This window comes from Prionailurus viverrinus, chromosome B4 (genome assembly GCF_022837055.1).
Source record: "Prionailurus viverrinus isolate Anna chromosome B4, UM_Priviv_1.0, whole genome shotgun sequence".
Taxonomy (NCBI): Eukaryota; Metazoa; Chordata; class Mammalia; order Carnivora; family Felidae; genus Prionailurus; species Prionailurus viverrinus.
In genome coordinates, this window is record NC_062567.1 from 52,378,553 (window position 1) to 52,386,833 (window position 8,281).

Sequence of the window (8,281 nt, forward strand, 5' to 3'; positions counted from 1 at the left end):
TACAAATATTTCAGTATTATTGAAAGATAGGCACTCTTCTTGACATAACCCCAATACCATTATCACACCTGAAATATTAACAAGTATCCCTTAATAACATCAGTGTTCACATTTTCCCCATTGTGTCAATTTATTTCAAAAAAAATTTTTTTTAAAGTAAGCTCTATACCCAACATGGGGCTTGAACTTATGACCCAGAGATCAAGAGTCACATGGTCTACAGACTGAGCTAGCCAGGTGCCTTTCAAAATTGTTTTGGTTTGAACAACGTTCTAAGTAAGACTCATACACTGTAATTGGCTAATATCTCTCTCAATTTTTTTTTTTAATCTGCAGGGGTCCATTACTTTTTTTCCCTTCTTGTAATTTAGTTTTTGAGGAAACTACATTTTGCTGATTGTAAATCTGTGGTATTATTTTGTATATTTCTGTAGTTTCAGTAATTTGGTAGTTAGATTTAGACTCTTGATGAGATTTGGGTTTAATTTCTCAGGTGAGAATATTTGGTAAATTTTGTGCACTTACCTCAGAGGGCATCTATTACCAGTTGATTCTCTTTTGGGTATTTTAGAAGTCGTTATTAATCATGGTCTAAATCCATTAACTCATTAGAGTTTGCAAAAGAGTGATCTTAGAATATCACTATTCCACCATTCCTCTTTTTAAATTAACTGGAATATTTCTATCTAGAGAAACTTAGCCTCATTAACCACTTAGTTACTATGAAGGATAATTTATATAGAAAGAGCAAGATAAAGTTTGATTCCTTCCCTTTGATAACTCATTTTCAAAATAACTTTATTCCCTATCATTCTCCAAAGATGGCCAATGAGTTTGCTTGTTTGCTTCATTGAGTATCATTTTTAAGCCATGAATTATACTTATTTTACGAGACTGCATTTATCATTCTTATTGATGTTCTAATTGTCCAATGTTGAGGCTGTGGAACATTTTTTCAAGTTGCCTTATAAGTCCTTTGGAAATGATCTTGGCAGTGTTTCTTGCTTTCTGATCCCACAAGATAGTTCAAGATTATTTTGTAAATTTCTTGCTCCAGATCTGGAACAAGCCATTTCCCCAAGAAGCTCAGGTTCCATCTAGTGGAAAATAATGTTTAGAGACCACAATCTGGGCACTAAGGGTACACCTACTATTGTGCTGGTCATCATTTCTCGAGAGGACAGATTTAGAGAATCCTTTAAATCCTTTTTTTTTTTTTAAAGAATTCAGCTTTTTATATAACAAGTTACAGAGAGGTTAATTCAAAAAGACCAAAGTACGTGTCATCATAGACTTCTCTGACTATTTGTTTCTTTGCTTCCACTTTCTTCTCCTCAGCTGGGGCAGCCATGGTGGAGGGAGCAGGACCTCCCGCTGGTAAAGCACCAGCTTCACACCCAAAGCAGAGCTCGAGTTCAACCTATGCAGAACTCAAGTTCATGAATTCATGAGATCGTGACCTGAGCCAAAGTCAGCTTAACTGACTGAGCCACCCAGGTGCCCCTAAAATATTTAAATTAAAGAATTCACATGGTTCCCAACTCAAGTTAATAGAATAAGCTATACTGTATTAATTTAATTTACTTTTTTTTTTAAGAGAACTTTTAAATTAACTTTTATGTACAGAAAACTCAACAGCACACAATTAGCCTAGTTTTGTGGGTAGTTCTTCAGCCTTTGCCTTTTCCAACTTGGCAATGCAAACCACAAACTTTGGACCCAGCATGTTGCCTCCCCAGTGATGGCAGATCTTATCAGATCTGTCATTGTAATTGGTCCTGATAGCTTCTACCAGCTTAGCCTGAGCTCCTTTGTCTTCCGGCTTAACCTGTGTGAAGACAACAGTGGTGCAGGTCTTCCTTGGATGCGAGGCCCCAACCTGGTCTTTCTCTTGATGATGCAGTAGGGATCCCCCATCTTACCACACAGGGCAGGCACGAAGACACACAGCTTAATGGGATCCACATCATGTGCAATCACTACCAGCTGAGCCTTCTTGTTTTCCATCAAGGTGGTGACAGTATTAACCCCAGCTCAGAGGACAGATGGTAGCTTTCTTCACAGCCCAGGTCAGCACTCTCTGCTTCTTCTCTTGTTTTATCTCTGGTCTGTATTGTGAACTAGCTTAAGCAGCTGAGTACCTGTTTTGCATTCCAAGGCCTGGTTAATCGTGGGAGGCACTTTTAGACATATATAGAGAAGAGTCCTTTGTCACTGTAGCTGGATGCAGTGGATTCATTGGACAAAGTGGGTGAGGTCTCTTTTGGGCTAGATGTCCTGACCAATGCCAAAATTCTTAGGCCTTTTCTCAAATAGGGGATTGATCACTTTCTTGGCCTCCTGCTTCTTCAGACAGCAGGGACCAAGGCTGTCTTCTTCCCCCTAGCCTTGTTTCCTTTGGCATCTTGGATGGTAGAGGAGAGGTCTTTATTTATCTTTTTTTTTTTTAATGTTTTATTTATTTTTGAGACAGGGAGAGACAGAGCATGAACAGGGGAGGGTCAGAGAGAGGGAGACACAGAATCTGAAACAGGCTCTAGGCTCCAAGCTGTCCTGCACAGAGCCCGATGCGGGGCTCGAACTCACGGACCGCGAGATCATGACCTGAGCCGAAGTCAGCCGCTTAACCGACTGAGCCACCCAGGCGCTCCTATTTATCTTTTTTAAAGTAAGCTGTAGGTCCAATGTGGGGCTTGAACTCATAACCCTGAGATCAAGAGTCATATGCTCTACTGATGAGCCAGCCAGGCACTCCAGAATAAGCTATATTTAAAGAAGACTAGCTTCTATTCCTGTTTTTTTTTTCCACCCTATATTCCATATTGTATAGCCTAGTGGTAAGTATTTAAAGATTTTTGTGATTCATTTTTCTACTGGTGTTTTAATATAAGTATGTATGTGTAAGACAGTAGTTCCACTTGTGGTGAGTATAGCATAATGTATAGAGAGTTGAATCACTGTTGTACACCTGAAACTAATATAACATTGTATGTCAACTATACTCAAATTAAAAAAAAATTTAAGCATATATATATGAATATATATATACATATAAATGAATATATATACTTAAATACACATGCACACACACGTATATATCCTGTTTTTAAATAATGTACTCTAGGTTTTTCTCTAATTCAATTGTTCTTGTTTGATCATATTACTTGCATAATCCATAGAAATGCATGGAGATATTTCTCACTCTTTTTTTCACTCAACAGAGTACTCCATTATGTGAAGATATATTATTTAAACAACTAGTCCCATTTTGTTGGACATTTGACTTGTTTCTAGTATTTTGATATTACAAACGATGTTGTAATGAATAATCCTGGCAAATACATTTGTTTTTGTTTTTGTTTTTGATAGTGTATCTTTGGTATTTGTTTCTAAAAGTAAGCTTTCTGGATTAAAGGTTAAAAGATTTTTGTTTTTTTCCTAATCTCAATGGGTAGTGCCTGAGGTGTGTAACAATTGCCATGGTCATGGCAAGGATGGGCTTCTCAAGGCATTAGTGCCCATGGCAGTGCAATAGTAGGTTAATAAATGATATTACTTTATTTTTTAATGCCCCTTATTTATTTTTAAAGTTTATTTATTTATTTTGAGAGAGAGAGAGAGAGAGAGAGAGAGCGAGCCAGCATGAGTCAGGTAGGGGCAGAGAGAAAGGGAGAGTTCTGATGCAGGGCTTGAACTCGTGAACCATGACATCATGACCTGAGCTGAAATCAAGAGTTGAATGCTTAACTGACTGAGTCACCCAGGTACCCCAAAATGATATCACCTTTAAATACACCCCCCCACACACTATATTCAGCTTTTATAAAATATCATCCTTTAAACAGTAATTTGGGAATACTTTTGTCATTTCCTAAGATGAGGGATAATTGCTGTTTTCAAAAAAAAAACATTAAAATTATTTTTCCAGAAATATAAGAATGTTCTCAGTGATTGTTATTCTACTTCCCTGACAAAAACTAGAAAACAAAGTATAAACTTTAATCTGAGTATAATTTCTGGGATTTATTTGGCTCGATAGTGTTTGTGCTGCAATTCCTTTTTATGTTTGTATGTCAGGGAAAAGTCAGAAAAAGCCAGTGTTGAGAGGAGCTGAATTAATTACTGTGACTTACAGGAGACGGACAGGGAACGTGACAGTCTTTGGTGGGCCTCCAGGACAAAACTGACAAAACTGCCATTTTCACATGTAGAACTTTCCATGTGGTCCTTGCCAACTTGGAAAACCTAAGAGATGGTGCTCTCTGCATTTTCCAGTATCTAAAGATGCTCTATCTAGATCTCACATGATGTATAGCCCATATAAAGAGCCTTGTCCTATTATTTTGGACTTGCCATTCAGAGTCATCCAGTATTATATTCTAAGGATAAGGAAGTGCTCTTTTCTTTCCTTTCATGAAAGCATGACTATCACTGAAAACAGTGAAGCAACAATCTGACTTGACTCTCCAGTGTGTAGAACAAACATAAATAATAAAAACTAACCTTTACTGATAAACATGTAATGGACATAATGTTAGTTAAGCTCTTTTCATGGATGTTTCACCTCATTTTCAAAAAGGCCTATCAATGTTTTGGAGTTACAAAACTGAGGGTCTAGTGTCAAGCATCTTTTTATTTATCTATTTATATATTTTTAAAAAATTTTTTTAATGTTTATTTATTTTTGAAGGAGAGAGAGACAGAGTGTGAGTGGGGGAGGGGCAGAGAGAGAGGGAGACACAGACTTGGAAGCAGGCTCCGGGCTCTGAGCTGTCAGCACAGAGCCCGATGTGGGGCTCGAACCCACGAACTGTGAGATCATGACCTGAGCCGAAGTCGGATGCTCAACCAACTGAGCCACCCAGGCGCCCCTATATTTTTATTTTTAAGTAAGCTTCACTCCCAGCACAGAGCCCACCGTGGGACTTGAACTCACAAAACTGCGATCAAGTTCTGAGCTGCAGTCAAGAGTCAGATGCTTAACTGATTGAGCCACCCAGATGCCCCAAGCATCTTTTCCAATACTGTACAGCTGATAATGTGGTAGAATGTTGATTGAGTTAAGAATCCATAGTCTTCGTCAAGAGACCATACCACTTGCTAATGTGGGCTCTCTGGAGCTGCTAAAAGGAAATGTCTGGTATTACTTCTAATCATTCATGCCCTGTTGATGGAAATGGATCCAAGTACACAGGAAAGTGATATAAGAATATATATATGTATACGCACACATATGTACATGTATACATATATACCTGTATACATATATGGTCTGAGCATACCTATATATACTGTTATTATTAAGTGCAAATGTGCTATTGTATACACAAATTAGTTATACAAATTACAATTATTATATAATTCCTCAAGTTTTTCTGGATTTGGAAATAATAACAATATATGTAAAAATGTTTGAAACAGTGCCTGATGCATAAAAAAACAAAATGATTTTAGTGATCAGAACCACGTGTAGATAATCTTTGAAGCATTTTCAAGGTGGTCAGTTTTGAAGTTTGGCAAGGACCCAGGTAGTTGCCTGGGATGGGGTGGAAAGAAATATAGGTGGAAAGAAAAGAAAGCAGAAAGAAACAAGCTATGCATTTATACAATGAAAGTTTGATTTCCTGTATAGAGTTTAGCACTCTGTGAAGTGGGAGATCACATTGCTTGGTGTATGATGGAGGCTTTGAAAGTTTAGCTATGATAGCAGTGACTGTGGAATCCCCCTGCAAGTTTACCAAACAATGCTGTCCTGAATTTTTTTAACTTATTTATTTTATGATTATGATTATTATTTTGAGAGAGAGAGCGCGCATAAGTGAGCGAGGGGCAGAGAGACATGGGGAGAGAGAGAGAGAGAGTAAAGCGGGACTCACCTGAAGTGGGGCTCAAGCTCACAAACCGTGAGATCATGACTTGAGCCAAAGTCAGATGCTTAAGACTTAGCCACCCAGGTGCTCCTGGTATACTGAATTTTGCTTGATTTTATCCCATTGATAACTTCCTGGGAAACGTAAGAACCTGATAGATGTAGATAGGTATTGAGATGTCCCCTTTGAAAGCTACACCCATAACATAGTATATCTGTCACCTTTTTGTTCTCCAGGATTAAAAGTTTTTGGGCAGAGTCTCATGGGGAGGTGAAATGGACATAATGATCATTACACCTTTTCTATGGTTCTTAGACTTTAGGCCTGAAAACTCAGAATACCTTTGCGTTCCCAGATATTGAGGAAAAAAGTGAGCCCAAATTCCAACTGATCTGGGTTAAATAATTAACATAGAACATCTGCTAGTCATTTTAGAATTCAACATGTTTGGACATTTTATTAGAGCAATGCTTTTCCCAAATATTCTATTTTGATGGCTCAGAATGTTTTCTCCTGTATTTTTGCATCCTTGCCACCAGATGGCAGTAACAACCCATTTATTAATTTCTCCCCCTTTTCTTCTCCCTTGATTTTCCTCCCTCTCCTCCTCTTTCCTCCTCCACCTCCTTTCTACTGGTCACCATTCTTCTGACTAATGTTATTCGAGAAGTGAATCAATCAATGGCTCTAAGTTAAAAGTGATGGCTAAAATTTCCACTGTATTTACTATGACAAATAAGCATGCTAGAGTCATAGTTCCCTAGTGCCAAAAAGGTGGGAAGGGACACCTGGGTGGCTTGCTCGGTTAAGCATCTGACTCTTGGTTTTTAGCTCAGGACATGATCTCACAGTTTCTGAGTTTCAGCCCCGTGTCAGACTCTGCACTAATTGTGTGGGGCCTGATTGAGATTCTCTGTCTCCCTGCCCTGCACATGTACTGTCTCTCAAAATAAATAAATTTAAAAAAAAAGGGGGGGGTGGGAAAATGTCCATTTGGCAAGCAATGGTAAATAACATGATCTTGTGTGGAAGTTGAAATGCCCTTAAATAATAAATGTCTCTAGTAAGTAATAAAACACTACCTTGGATTGTATGTATGAGAAGTATATAAAACTATGTGTGTGTGTGTGTGTGTGTGTGTGTGTGTGTGAGCAAGTTCTTAAAGCGTGTGTGTGAGAGCATGAGCAAGTTCTTTTGGGGTTGCGGTGTAGGTTGTATACAAATGACTTCGGGAATCACTTGTCATAACAACCCTGTCACATCCTAGGCATGACTCCATTAAAGATGAGAAAGTGAGGTTATCCAGAGGTGAAGTGAGACCTTACATGACCCTTGTCTCTATTCCACTTAATCATCACTTCCCTTATTCAGTTTGCTTAAATATGACATATTTTCTCTCTCAGATATTTTCTCCAGGAAGAAGTTTCTTGTTCAACTATCTTGGTTTCATAAGTACATGTTTCAGTTTGGGAAGAAAAATTGTTGTGTGACTCTTTTTTTTTTTCCACTTCTTAAAAATAGCTATAAAGGGGCGCCTGGGTGGCGCAGTCGGTTAAGCGCCCGACTTCAGCCAGGTCACGATCTCGCGGTCCGTGAGTTCGAGCCCCGCGTCGGGCTCTGGGCTGATGGCTCGGAGCCTGGAGCCTGTTTCCGATTCTGTGTCTCCCTCTCTCTCTGCCCCTCCCCCATTCATGCTCTGTCTCTCTCTGTCCCAAAAAATAAAATAAACTTTGAAAAAAAAAATTTAAAAAAAAAAAAATAAAAAAAAAAATAGCTATAAAAACCTTCTAAAGCTTGGAAGAAAGTAAAAAACAAAAAAAACAAACAAAAAAAACTAATAATTGTGCTGAACCAAAGGCTGCTTGGACATAGTTCTTTAGATTTGTCTTGAAGAGACTGTTTTTAATTCTTTGTTTTTTAAAGTTTATTTTATATATTTTGAGAGAGAGTGAGTGAGCAGGGGAGAAGCATAGAGAGAGAGGGAGAGAGAAAATTCCAAGCAGGCTCCACACTGTCAGTGCAGAGCCCAACTCAGGGCTCTATCTCACAAACTGTGAGTTCATAACCTGAGCAGAAATCAAGAGTTGGATGCTTAACTGACTGAGTCACCCAGGTGCCCCTTGATGAGACTGCTTTTAAACCAAACATGCAGGGGCGCCTGGGTGGCGCAGTCGGTTAAGCGTCCGACTTCAGCCAGGTCACGATCTCGCGGTCCGTGAGTTCGAGCCCTGCGTCGGGCTCTGGGCTGATGGCTCGGAGCCTGGAGCCTGTTTCCGATTCTGTGTCTCCCTCTCTCTCTGCCCCTCCCCCGTTCATGCTCTGTCTCTCTCTGTCCCAAAAATAAATAAACGTTGAAAAAAAAATTAAAAAAAAAAAACAAACCAAACATGCACACTCAAAATTTAAAGGGA

At 38.9% G+C, this 8,281-nt stretch overlaps 1 pseudogene; it reads right to left on the reverse strand.

The window, feature by feature from the left end:
• Window positions 1-1,645: 1,645 nt before the first annotated feature.
• Window positions 1,646-4,221, reverse strand: LOC125170581 (60S ribosomal protein L7a-like; annotated as a pseudogene).
• Window positions 4,222-8,281: the final 4,060 nt, after the last annotated feature.